This window comes from Trachypithecus francoisi, unplaced genomic scaffold (assembly GCF_009764315.1).
Source record: "Trachypithecus francoisi isolate TF-2019V2 unplaced genomic scaffold, Tfra_2.0 Lachesis_group2, whole genome shotgun sequence".
NCBI classification, from domain to species: Eukaryota; Metazoa; Chordata; class Mammalia; order Primates; family Cercopithecidae; genus Trachypithecus; species Trachypithecus francoisi.
In genome coordinates this window covers 41,305,052-41,317,784 of record NW_022681465.1, presented here as the reverse complement: position 1 = coordinate 41,317,784, position 12,733 = coordinate 41,305,052, and the positions used below count along the sequence as shown (strand labels likewise).

The 12,733-nt window shown below is 37.8% G+C and overlaps 1 protein-coding gene across 11 annotated transcripts in view; it reads right to left on the bottom strand.

Annotated features, from left to right (window-relative positions):
- MCTP1 (multiple C2 and transmembrane domain containing 1) overlaps positions 1 to 12,733 on the bottom strand; it is a 612,722-nt gene that overhangs the window by 61,186 nt on the left and 538,803 nt on the right. The gene's annotated exons all lie outside the window — the stretch shown is intronic.

Sequence of the window (12,733 nt, the reverse complement as noted above, 5' to 3'; positions counted from 1 at the left end):
GAAGCAGAAGAATCACTTGAACGCAAGGAGGTGGAGGTTGCTGTGAGCTGAGATCACACCACTGCACTCCAGCCTGGGCAAGAAGAGGGAAACTCCATCTCAAAAAAGAAGATAAAAGAACGAAACAAAATAGAGACTAAAAAATTACAAAGGATAAACAAAATAAAACACTTTTTTTTGGAAAAGATAAAATCAAGTCAACAAGACTAGCCAAGGGGGAAAAAAAGACTCAAATAAATCAGAATTGAAAAAAGACATTATAATCGATACCACAGAAATACAAAGGATTATTAGAAACTACTATAAACAAGTATATACTAACAAATTAGAAAACCTAGAAGAGGCCTGGTGCGGTGGCTCATGCTTATAATCCCAGCACTTTGACAGGCCGAGGAGGGCAGATCGCCTGAGGTCAGGAGTTCAAGATCAGCCCGGCCAATATGGCAAAATCCCGTTTGTAATAAAAATACAAAAAAATTATCTGGGCTTGGTGGCAGGCATCTGTAATCCCAGCAATTCAGGAAGCTGAGACAGGAGAATCGCTTGAACTCAGGATGTGGAGGTTGCAGTGAGATGAGATCATGCTGCTGCACTCTAGCATGGGCGAGAAGAGCGAAATTCCATCTCAAAAAAAAAAAGGAAAAAGAAAAAAGAAAAAAAAAAGGCAAACCTAGAGGAAAATTCCTGGATACATACAACCTACCAAGATTGAACCCGGAAGAAATAGAAAACCTGAATAGGCCAATGAGAAATAGTGAGATAGAGTCAGTAATAAAATGTCTCCAAACAAAGAAGACCCCAAACTGGATGGCTTTACTGGTTAATTATGGCAATTTATGAAGAACACTTCTTTCAAACTGTTTCAAACAATTAAAGAGGACGGAATTCTTCCTAACTCATTCTATGAGGCTACCATTACCCAGATACCCAAACCAGACAAGGACACAATAAAAAAACAAAATTACATGCCAATATCCCTGATGAACATACATGCAAAAATCCTCAACAAAAATACTAGCCAAGTAAATCCAACAGTACATCAAAAAGATAATACACCATGATCAAGTCGGATTTATCTGAGAGATGCAAGGATTGTTCAACATAGGCAAATCAATAAATGCGATACATCACATTAACAGAATGGACAAAATCATATCATAATCTCAATAGACACAGAACGAGCAGTTGATAAAATTCAACATCCCTTTATGATACAAACTCTCAACAAATTAGGTGTGGAAGGAACATATCTCATGGTAATAAAGGCTCTATATGGCAAACCCATAGCTAATACATGGAATGGAGAAAACCTGAAAGCCTTTCCTCTAAGAACTGGAACAAGACAGTGATGCCCCTGTTCACCACTCTTTTTCAACGTAGTACTGAAAGTCCTAGCTAGAGCAATCATGCAAGAGAAAGAAAGAAAAGGCATCTAAATTGGGGAAAAAAAAAAAAAAAAAAGGAAGTCAAATTATCCCTCTTTGCAGATGACATGATCTTATATATAGAAAAACCTAAAGACACCACAAAAAAACGCTTAGAAGATAAACAAATTCAATATAATTGTAGGATGCAAAATCAACATACAAAAATCAGTGGCATTTTTATACACCAGTAATGAACTAGCTGAAATAGAAATCAAGACAGCGATTCCATTTACACTAGCTACCCAAAAAAAAAAAAAAAAAAAAAAAAAAAAAAAAAAAAAAATACCTAGGAATAAATTTAACCAAGGATGTAAAGGACCTCTACAAGGAAAACTAAAAAATATAAATGAAAGAAATTGAAGAGGACACAAATGGTAAGGGATCCCATGCCCATGGATTGGAAGAATATTGTTAAAATGACTATACTACACAAAGCAGCCTACAGATTCAATGCAATCTCTATCAAAATACCAATAACATTCTTCTGAGAAATAGAAAAAACAATCCTAAAATTTGTATGGAACTATAAAAGACCCTAATAGCCAAAGCAACCCGGTGCAAAAAGAACAAAGCTGAAGACATCACAATCTTTGACTTCAAAATATGCTATAAAGCTTTAATAACAAAAGCAACATGGTATTGGTATTAAAACAGACATATCAACTAACAGGCCAGAATAGAGAGCCCAGAAATATATCCACATTTTTACAACCTACTGATTTTCAACAAAGTTATGAAGAGCATAAATTGGGGAAAGGACACTCTTCAATAAATGGGGGTGGGAAAACTGGATATCCATATGCGGGAGAATAAAACTAGATGCCTATATCTCACCATACACAAAAATCAACTCAAAATGGATTAAAGACTTAAATGTTAAGATGTAAAACTATAAAACTACTAGAAGAAAACATAGGAGAAATACATGAGGATATTGGTCTAGGCAAAGTTCTATGGCTAATACTTCAAAAGCACAAGCAGCAGAAACAAAAATTGACAAACGGGACCATATTAAACTAAATAGCTTCTGCACGGCAAAGGAAACAATAAGAATGAAGAAACAGCTGTCTTTTGCAACTATTTATCCAAGAAGAGACTCATAATCAGAATATACAAATAAACAACTAAAAAAACACAAATAATTAAAAAGTGGGCTAAGGATATGAATAGACATTTCTCAAAATAAGACATACAAATAGCTGACAGACATATGAAAAAAATTGCTCAATATCACTAATACTGGAGAAATGCAAACAAAACTACAATGAAATACCATTCCACCCAGTTAACATGGCCATTATCAAAAAGACAAAAAATAATGGATGTAGTCAAAGATGCAGAAAAAAGGGAACTCTTGTGCATAATTGGTGGGAATGTGAATTAGTAGAGCCATTATGGAAATCAATGTGGAGGTTTCTCAAAAAACTTAAAATAGAACTAGCATATGACCCAGCAATCCCATTACTGAATATTTAGCCAAAGGAAAGGAAATCAGTATATTAAAGGGATTTCTGAATCCCCATAGTCATTGGAGAACTATTCACAATAGACAGGATAATAGGATCAATCTAAGTATCCATCAACATTTTAATGAATAAAGCAAATGTGGTACATATACCCAATGGAATGCTATTTGGCCATAAAAAGCAACGTGGGTGGGACTTGAGGTCCTTATGTTAAATGAAATAAGCCAGACACAGAAAGAAAAATATCACATATTCTCGCTCATCTGTGGGAGCTAAAAATTTTGATCTCATGGAAGTGAAGAGTACAATAATAGTAACTAGAGGCTGGGAAGAGGGTGGGGTGAAGAGAGATTGATTAATGGAAACAAACATACAGTTAGATAGAAGGACTAAGTCCTAGTGTTCAATAGCACAGTAGGGTGACTATAGTTAAGAATGTATATTTCAAAATAACTAGAAGATTTGAAATATTCAACACTCAAAGAAGTGATAATTTTTAAGATGATTATATCTCAAATACCCTGATTTGATCATACATTAAAATATCACTTATAATCCATAAATAGGTACAATTATTATATGTCAATAAAAAACTGAAAAAAACAGTAGCCCCATGAGGTTTTCATGTCTATTAGCTTCATATTAATTGTGGAGTATGATAGACTACAAAAATTATAGAACTCTTGTGTGGCAAGATTCTAACCAATAGAAGCATAGAACCAATAAAATTGAAGGAATACCTCAGACTGCCTATTCTGAAAATTTATTAGATTTTGTGAATCTTTTTCTTTATATAAAAACAGGTCAATTTTTAAACTCTGGGACTTACTTGATTTTGGATTTGCCCCAAGAAAAAAAAGACTTGTATTGAAACTTTTAAAATAAATGAACTGTATCACCAAGAAAGATAACTCAGATGCCACTGGATATAGTTCAGTGAAGCCACACATTTCTTGAAGTTGTGCCCTCACTGACATCAAATGATGTCAACTCTACAGATTTTCTGACATTTCTTTAATATTTACATTTTTGTATATAACTTAATGAAAGTAGGTACCTCTATTTGTGTAGCCAACTCCTGTTGGCAAGTTCTTAAAATCAAAGAATTCCTACTTCGTGAATTTCTTTTAGAATCTGCAGAGTCAATGTCTTTAAAATGGTGAAGAATTTCTTTGCCAAACAAAGTTTCAGGCGGAATAAAAATCTTGGCACCCTGGGTTCAGATGGAGCATCTGTGATGCTTGGCAACACATCTGGTTCTGCTGCTTTGGTGAAGAAACATGCTTCTCATCTCAACATGCAGTGGTGTCAGCCGTGTCAACGACTCTGCCAGCGATCCTGAAAAAATCGTGTCTATTTCTACGAATGTTGTCAACCTCCCGAGAGCCAGGGCTGACACACTGCTATTTCGAGAGTTTTTGTCAAGAAAGGGGAATAGAAGAGGAAATTCACTGCTGCAATACAGAAGTTAACTAGCTTTCCAGAGGACTTGTCTTGAAACATTTGATTGACTTTCAAATGAAAGTTCTTTTTTGAGGAAAAGAAAATCCAACTATCAGAATAACCCAACAGGAAAGAGTCCATTCATAGTTTGCTTTACTTGATGGACATTCTTACCAAATTATCTATGTAAATCTTTTCATTTAAATTATTTTAGCCCAACTGCCACTCTGGAGGGAATGTCGGAGACAGATATCTACCTAAACATTCCAAGACTGAAGAAGTGCTTCTGCAAAGTGGAACAAGGTGTAACAAAGCTTGACAGGTAGAAACCCACCACCAGCTGGAATCACTAGATAACTCTTTGAAAGCTAATTCTGTTTCCAATGACTTTAACATAGAGGCATGAGTACGTAATTATTTATTAAAAATATGATGAAGCATTAATGATGGAGAGTTTTCAAAAGATGATCGCAACACAACATGAATTCGACAAGGATTTTGAAGAACTCCAGGATTCCTCACTGTGCCTAATCCTCATCTAATAAAGCCACAGCAGCTCCCATTTTGTTACTGTTTTCTTTGGCCAAGTCTGTTTCTAGCACTTATTGCCATAAAACTGAAAAGTCATAGTCAAATGGATATCAAAGATAACAAGCCCATTGCTGCATCAGAACTACTCCATAATATCACAATCAAGTCAAACACCACCCTTCTTGTAGAAGCTTGCTTTGGAATTGAATGAAACATTATTTTTTACTTGTAAAATTTGTATTTATCTCAGGTGTTTGAGGAACAGGCATTAAGTTCAAGAGCACGGTGGTGAGGGCAACAAAGATGACTTTATAAAGATACTTTATAGTCTCTGTAAAATAATTCCATTTCCATGGCAAAAAAAAAAAAAAAGCACATGAAAAAGTTTGTTTGTGTATATGTGTGTGTGTGTGTGTGTGTGTGTGTGTGTGTTTTGTGTCCTCTTCTGGGGGAGAAAGTATAAATCTTCAGATTCTCAGAGTCTGTGATTTAAATAAGACTTAAATTCACTGTCCTTTCAGGGGTAAAACATTTTAAGGAATGAAATGAATGTTGAGAAGAAGTAAAATTCTTCATCTGAAAAATGAAGTAAACCATAAATTGCTTCTCTATTCACCAATTAACATAGACTTCTAAACCAGAAAGTACACAACTGCATTACAAATGGGCAATAACCCACTCTCATTTTTGAACAAACTTTTCTAAAATCAAAATTAAGAAATTTGGATAAAAGTATTTGCTTTGTTAGATACTGTTTTCAGTTTTCATATTATATGAAAAAATGTGTAGCTGTATTTATATAGACCAGTGGGATGAATAAGGACAAAAGAGGAACTCAGATCTAGTGCTCTGAAATATAGTATTGTTTGGAGAAGTATAGGAAATGCAGGTGGAAGTTACCTGTATTAGTTTCCTATTGCTGCTGTAACGTGTTACTGTAAACCTAGGTGCTTAGAAATCACAAATGATAGGTCAGAAGTCTGAAATGAGACTCACTGGGCTAAAAGTCAAGATGTGGACAGGGCTGCATTTCTTATTCAAGGCTCTAGGGGAGAATCATTTTCCTTGCCATTTCTAGCTTCTAGAGACATTTTCTTGGCTTCTGCCTTCCTCCATCTTCAAAGCCAGCAACAGCAGTTCCCACCCCCTACCAGTTAGTTTGTGTTTTACTGATACTGTGCACCCTGTACTTTCCCAGTGGTTACCAGCTGTTCATTCTTGGTTATTTCTTGGTCTTTAGGTCCTTCTCATACTTGATGAGCCTGCGGGGTTCAGGTACACGCTTTCTTGGGCTGCAGATCTAACAGCTTGTACTTCTTGCCCTTGTAGACCATCCTGTGGTTCTCTGAGTCTGGTTAATGACAGTGAGAACAAGGGGGGTGGATTGAGGACCCTGTACCACCTGTCACACTGTCAACGTGCAGCTGGGAGAGCTCTACCTTTAGGTGGTCCAGCTGTCTCAGAAGCTCTTCCTTCTCGCCATGAAGGTCCTGAGGCTTGATCTTGGCCATGGCTTCACATGCAGCTGCCAGCTGCCATCTGCTCTGATGGCCTCTCCACTTGCGATTACATTAGGCCCAATCAGACAAACCAGGACAATCTCCCTATTTTAAAGTAGGATGATTAGCACCCTTCATCCTATCTGCTGCCTTAATTCCTCTTTGTCATGTAACATGACATCTCCACAGGTTCCAGGGATTAAGTCATGGGCATTTTTTATGTTATTCTGCCTACTACACACTCCCTTAGTTGAAACTGTAGGAAAGGATTGGATGTGTAGGAAAATAGTGAAGAGAAGTAGAAACCTAGAAATAAACAGTCTCTAGCTGGGGTGAAAGGTATATTCCCTTACTGAATTATCCTAAAGACTTAAAGATCATGTCTGAGGTAACTTGCATCTGTACTTTGACAATCCCCCTTCTCCCAGAAAACCTAGTCATAAGGAAGGGTAAGGATGCCAAATTTGGACTCATAAAAGTTGAGTGTTAGGTCTGGCTTTTCCACTTGTCTATATCCTTTAGCAATTCACTTAAGTTTGGCTGAACCACAGTCTCCTCACTTTAAATTAAGGGGGTTAAACTAGATTATTTCTTGGGTACCCTCCAGTTGTAATGTTGCTATGATTCTAGATGACGTAGATAGTGTTTCTGCGGACTCAAGGTGAGTGGACTATCAGCTCAATGGGTGTTTAAGCACCAATAGGTTCCCAAAGGAGAAATGGATCCTTCCCTGATTTTTAATCTTGTTATTTGCTCTTCTCCCTTGCCTGTCCAGCCATCCCGCACCCCAGATCAGAATAGATAAGCAAATGGGATATATTATACTGTGACTGTAAAATATACCTCAGTTTATACCCCTGGTATGAAATGTTCCTATAATCTTTGAAAGAATATGATTTGGGAGGCTAGTTTTCCTCATTAGTTTACTGTAGCATAGGTGGGTTCCAGTCTTGCAATAAATACATCCAAGGAACACAAGGATTGTTCCAATTTTGCTCTAGACCATGGGTGGGTCTATGTGGTTTTGATAGGCACAATTCTAAGATGGCTACCAAGATTCATACCTTCCAGTAGATATATCATGATTGTCTCCCTCCCCTTGAGTGCGGGAGTGGGTTTTGTAATATGATGGTGTATTAGTCTGTTCTCATGCTGCTACTAAAGACATATCCAAGACTGGGTAATTTATAAAGGAAAGAGGTTTAATTGACTCACAATTCCACATGGCTGGGGAGGACTCACAATCATGGTGGAAGGCAAGGAGGAGTAAAGTCACATCTTACATGGTGGCAGGCAAGAGCGAGTGTGTGCAGGGGAACATCCCCTTATAAACTATCAGATCTCATGAGATTTATTCACTATCATGAGAATAGCACAGGAAAGATCCACCCCACGACTCAATTACCTTCCACCAGGTCCCTCCCATGACACATGGGAAATATGGGAGCTACAATTCAAGATATTATTTGTGTAGGGACACAGCCAAATCATATCAGATGAAATATGTGGTTCCGTGACTAGGTTACATTCTATGGCACAATTGCCTTTAAGAAAAAGAGATTATTTTTGATGGGCCTGGCCTAATCAGGTAAGCCTTAAAAGGAACTCATCTCTTCCTGAAGAGATTTGAAGTATGGAGAGACTCAACCCAACAGATTCTCCATTGATAGATTTAAAGGTGGAGGAAGCCATGGAATATGGCAACTAGTATCAGATAGCCAGCAAGAAAACAAGGACCTCAGTTCTCCAACTATAAAAAACTGAATTCTATCAATACCCTGAATGAGTTTGGACATGAATTCTTCTCCAAAGCCTTCAGGTGAAAACTCAGTCTGATTGATACCTTGAACATGACACCCTGAGCAGAGAACCCAACTGAGCTGTGCTGGACTTCTGATCTACTGAACCAAGAGCTAAAAAGTGAGTGTTGTTTTGAGCCTCTACATGGGTGGCAATTTGTTATGCAGCAATAGCAAACAAATAGATGAAAACAATGCTATTCCAGTTAAATGTGGCTTGAAAATTTTAAAAGAAGTGTTTTCCTGGCCGGGCGCGGTGGCTCAAGCCTGTAATCCCAGCACTTTGGGAGGCCGAGACGGGCGGATCACGAGGTCAGGAGATCGAGACCATCCTGGCTAACACGGTGAAACCCCGTCTCTACTAAAAAATACAAAAAACTAGCCGGGCGAGGTGGCGGGCGCCTGTAGTCCCAGCTACTCGGGAGGCTGAGGCAGGAGAATGGCGTAAACCCGGGAGGCGGAGCTTGCAGTGAGCTGAGATCCGGCCACTGCATTCCAGCCTGGGTGACAGAGCAAGACTCCGTCCCAAAAAAAAAAAAAAAAGAAGTGTTTTCCTTGTGCCTCCTTTCTTCTTGCCTTTCTCCAAAGCCTTAATCTTTTTCCCCACTGTGCCGTTATTTCATTGAATATAACTAGAAAATGCCATTTTGTTGGATTAAAATCTTCTCTCATATCACATCACGTATCATTCCCCTAACCCCTCATAGTTCATTTGAGATGCCAGAGATGCCCAAATCTTGGGTATGTTATATACATGTTTTAGGGCTGGAGAATCGAACCAGAAAACACAGATTTCACGAATTAAAGCAAAGAATCTGTTTATTTTGAACTAACTCAGATATGTTTTATTTGTTACATTTAGTTCTCTTGAAACACAGTAACCTTGACATAATGGCTGAAGAAAAAGAAGCAATGTAAGCATAAATGGCTGAATATTTTAATATCTTTTATCAGTAAACATTACTAGAATGCCATGCATGTGAATCCATGCTTTTTCTGAGGAAAACCTGCATTTTATCTTCTGCTTCCTGATATCGCAGCTGGATCTTATTACAAGGGTAGGATGCACCATGGGAAGCATGCCTAAACTTTTTAAACTACAAAAGGAAAGCTGATCTTCATTAATTAGATGTCTAGATTATACACACTGACCACTGTATTATTATCTATAACATGGTGAAAAACACTATTATATGGCTTGTTGATAGCTCCACCTAGGTAATTTAGCTAAGCCTTATTTGCTAAGATATTCTATTAACCACAAAGGCAGGATTTGGTGTCAGGTCAAAAAATCAGATCAAACTGTGACTTTGTGGTTGATGGTTCAGAGAATGCTCTACAACAAAGGGAATTGAGAACGCAGTATGATGTCTAACATTTAATTCAGGAAAAATGTCATCTCCAGCACGGCTTAACAGAGTGCTACTACATAATGCAGATAAGTGAAAATATTAACAAGTCAATGATTCATTACTAAGCTCACCATGTAAAACCCGTATTCTCTGCCTTTGTGAAAACCATGGAATTAGATTAAAAGAGAAGCCACCTAATTTTAGATTTAAGCAAATGTGAGCAATGGGTTTGAGAATGAAGGGTAAGTCTGTGGATCACAAACCCTCACCTGAATAATGATTAGCTCTTTTAATAAGAAACAACATTATATATATATTTTAAAGCTATAATCTGGAAGAACTTCAACATCTGGGAATCCAGGTAAAGCATGATTTAGCTTTTACCAACTTTAACCAAAGTCTTCCCTGGTGCTATAGTCAGTACTAAAAAGTTATTACAAAGCTATTATGTTAATTACAATTTTGTCTGCTTCAGCTTCGTATACCTGTGTCTTTGTCATGTATATAATTATGCAGACGGAAAACACCCTCAGCTCAAATGAAATAAAAGATTTCAGTTTATGCCCACACGGACCTTGTCAAGTAGCCAATGACTTGCCCTTTCATTGTGAGTGACTAATATCAATGCTGGCTCTAAAGAAAGACACTTTTCGTAATCGCCCAACAATCTGCTAAGTGAAAACATGTGGACAGGCTTAGGGAAAGCCTGCCAGGGGTCTGGTCGGAATGGAAAACAGGTGCTCTCATTCTGTGCCACGTAATACCCCATTTACCCCCAAGTCCAAAGGTTATAGGACTAATAGCTGCCTTGTGGTAATCAGGGAAAGCCAAGACACTGGCCCTGGTGAAACATCTGGGACATATTTTACATACTTCCAACCTATGCTTCAGGTTCAATTAAAGTGAGGCTTTGGCACATTTATTAATCTTTTTTACTTTTATCCTATAAGAGGACCCACTGACCTGACCCTACTATTATACCATATGAGAAAACAGAAATAATGAGAGCTAGAGGTCAGTACCTGCTCGTATGGCAAAGAACACAATTGTTTTCTCATGAAATTCCATTACCCATGACTCTATACACAAACTTTAAATAAAGGAACCAACGAATTTTTCAAAGTAGGAAATTACCCTTCTTCCACTCAGACGCGCTGATAGCCAAGACTTAACATTTACCGCTGTGACAGCCAGTCGAGATGGAAGATGGAACCTTGCAGGATCCTTTCATATTTCCATTTCTTATAGGAAACACTATATTTCAAGACGTCCACAAGATTCTTCCCTCTAGTATTCAAGCACTTAAAAGTCTATTGTAAATTATTACATTTGAGATTTTATTCAGATATGATTTTTATGCTATCAATTGCATTATGAGTAAAAAAGAAAAACCTCCTTTATTGCTCGAATAAAAGGGTTGGATTTATGAAAATCAGCTCACAGTCCTTTCTCATGGAAAACACACTGCTTGTCGGCATCCTGTACAGAAGAATACAGTTGAATTCACACTGTAATTTAAGCACTCACTTTCAATCAACTTTGGTAACTAGATCTGAAAATGTGTTAGAAGCAGGGTGTCAATTTCAGACTACCAAACACTAGATTACAATAGATGTTACTCCAGAGATTTGGCGTTGTTTCCCCGGGGCATGTTCCACTTGACATCTATGTTTTGGTGAGCTGGTTAACCAGGTGTGTCTACTTCCCATACTTAACATCCTCTCCATTAAAAATGGCCATAAAAAGGGGAGAGATTAGAAGTACAGAATATCAACAAACTGACTAAAAATATAGGTTGACTTCAAGCAGGGACATTAAGTACTAGACTTCACTAAGGGTTTTCATTTATTAACATTTCTGGGGAAACGCCTGCTGCTGGGACGGATCTTTATGGTGGCTTTAATAATAAAGCAGCAACAAGCAAGAGAAAATGGCCATAAATGGATGGCAGCTCAGTGTTTATCAGCAGAGAAATGATGATTCAGAGCTGGCATGTTGAGTTAAAATACAAGCACTCTACAGCTCTACAACTGACCTTAGCAATAAATCATATCATTTACTGCCAGAAGTGTATGCTCATGTTATTTAACATTAAAAACAAGCACATATGTGTTTTTGCAGGAAGGAGATTTTGTTACTTTATGTTTGATGATGTTGCTAATGACTAAAGGATGTACAGAAGAAAAATTTCACATAAAAACTCTGTCGATTTAAAAATGTTTGAAATAGTGTTAGAAGGGAGAAAGAGTGTGTGTGTGTGTGTGTGTGTGTGTGTGTGTGTGTGTTTTCCTTCAAGCATTGAATATTAGGAAAAAAATCATGTAGAGAGTTAACTAATCACTGAATTTTGACATTTCTCATACATGCTTCCAACACGCAAATTATTTTATTTTTTGGAGACACGGACTTCAGTGGCACACAAATTCTTACATTGGGATATAACTGTACATCTGTACTGGAATCAAAGGTCAAGGGCATAAATTAAAATATACTGTTTTCCTCCTTTCTTCAAAAAAAAAATTCACTGCTTTACCACAACATAAATCAGATTCTGGTGAAGGTCAAAAATCTGGTTTTACATGCCAAACAATGTGGAAATAACGAACGATTTTTTGTCCTCTGCCTCTGGATCTCAACCCAGGACTTTTTAGATTTTAGGTCTGGAAATGCCCAGAGATGATGATGTAACAGCATCACTATCCTCCTTGCCATAGAAAGCGGTAGTTCCAACCCCAGCCACTGCTGCAGTGGTGCAAGATCATCCTAATTCCTACCTCTTGTTGTCCCCTCTCCCTAGGGGACAACCAATCCAAGCAGTCCCAGAAACTGGCTGTTATTTACTGTGGTCACCATTCCCAAATCAACTAGCGATCGAATATAAGCCTCGCTGAATGGGCTTTCCTGATGGAGAAACCACGTGGCCATTCCAAACCTCAGCAAGTGCAGTGAGCACTGGGGTTATTTAAGTGTCCCCTGGAGCACTCTGCACATTCGTGTCCGTTTGCTGAGCAATTGTTCAAAAATTACAGATGACAATATCCATGTTCAACTCATGCAGGCTATGTTTTCACTACCCTGTTCCCCCAAAGCATGGCCCGATTTGTAATACTCAAGATAGGACAAATTTTTGCCCTTCAACAACAGTCGTCACTGCTGTTATCTTCATGAGAGCTATCAAGTTCCAGACAAGCTGAATTATTTTTTTTGTTCCTGGCA